We start from the raw sequence: 1,567 nt of genomic DNA, 5'->3' as shown, positions 1-1,567 counted from the left end.
TTTCCTCCTGCCAGCTGCTGGTAGGAGAGGTTTGTTCTGGGGGTTAGTGATGGGAGACCCTTGAGAACCCTGACTTTGTAATTCAGAGGAATGGGAACCAAGGCTCTGCTGCTCATCTGTAGCCTGGACAGCAAGTGCTGGTGTGCTGCACAGGACTTCCCACTGCCTCAGCTGGACTCACACTCCTCAGTGGCTCCCACAGTCCACTGGCCAGAACTAGTCACCCCAAGCGACCAGCCAGCTGCGCAGGGCGGGGCTGGGACATGTGGAGGGGTGCACGGATACTTGGCCTGCTCCAGACGTCTCTGCCACATGTTATAGCAAATAGTAGGTGCACAGGGTACAAATTCAAACAGCATAGAGGGTACACAATAAAAATAGAAGGCTTCCTCTTCAAGTAACTATTCCAGACACGTTTTCTTCGAGTACAGGCTTTATGATTTTTTGCCAGTGGGATCCTCCTGTACATCTTATGTTGCAGTGTTTTTCCCCTTAAACTGTAGGCCTTTTTCTCTGTCCAGACCTATAGCTGCACCACTTTTTTTAAGCTGTGCATCATTCCCTTGAAGAGGTAAACCGTAATCTGTATAGCCAGTCCCCACAGGTGGAAATTGTTTCTGTTTTTAAAGCACTGCAAACAATGCTGTGATGTCCATCCTTGAACATCGCTTTGGTGTATTTCTGTGAGTGTATCCATAGAATATATTCCTGGTGGAGGCATTGCTGTGNCTCCCCAGGCGGGTGGGGTGGGGGTGGTTAAAGTGATGCTCAAAGGGGACAGAAGTTTGAGTCTCTAGGTCTCATCCAGCTGCCAGCCTCGTCCAGGGTGAAGGGGTGGGTGGTGCGATGCTGCTATGCAGGAGGAGGCGGAGGAGGCTAACACCAGCCATCGTTTGGCCCTAGGCCTCTTTGAGTCCAGAACCTTACTTCCCACTGCCAGCCCCCTTCAACAGGGACCACTGGTCACCATCTCAATGCTGCACATGGAGCCCTCATCACTGAGTGGGCAGTGCTTGTGGGTCCTGCTCAGGGAAGAGGATGGTGTACCTGACAAACCTGGGGGTCACATCTCTAAGGGCCATCGGTTTTGATGGCTGGGCTTTCCTTGACTGTGCCCTGTCCACTGCCCCTGGCGGGGAGTCCCACAGTGACACCTCCTGGAGCCCTTCCTCGCAGTCACCTGGGCGGGTGTGGGAGGAAGAGGGGCATCGGCAGTTCATGGTGGCTGAAGCACAGTCCCCACAAGCTCGTTCATCCTCAGCTGCCAGTCTGCCTCCCACAGAAATAGCTACAGTTGTTCCTGGCGTTCACATCCAAGGTGTGCGGCCAGCCTGGCGCGTGGTGGCCAGCGTTCACCTGTGCAAACTTCCCAGGTGGAGAAGGACTTGCCTCCACCCCAGCACAGCCTGCCTCTCACGCTCGCCCCCCGCCTCGGTCCTGGCACCTCGGGTGTCTGGACCCCACCTCTGTGGGTGGCCTCCTTGACAGGGGTCCTACATGCAAGAGAAAGTCTTTGCAGGCTGCACTTCACTTCCAGAGCCCCACTGGCCCCTGCCTGGCCCACCCT

The 1,567-nt window shown here is 55.4% G+C and overlaps 1 protein-coding gene across 1 annotated transcript in view; it reads left to right on the top strand.

The window, feature by feature from the left end:
• The window catches only part of GRK5 (G protein-coupled receptor kinase 5), a 127,303-nt gene that overhangs the window by 106,687 nt on the left and 19,049 nt on the right, over nt 1–1,567 (top strand). The gene's annotated exons all lie outside the window — the stretch shown is intronic.

This window comes from Galeopterus variegatus, unplaced genomic scaffold, assembly GCF_000696425.1.
Source record: "Galeopterus variegatus unplaced genomic scaffold, G_variegatus-3.0.2 Scaffold5214, whole genome shotgun sequence".
NCBI classification, from domain to species: Eukaryota; Metazoa; Chordata; class Mammalia; order Dermoptera; family Cynocephalidae; genus Galeopterus; species Galeopterus variegatus.
Note: the sequence above shows the minus strand (reverse complement) of the source record. Positions and strands in the feature narration are given on the sequence as shown.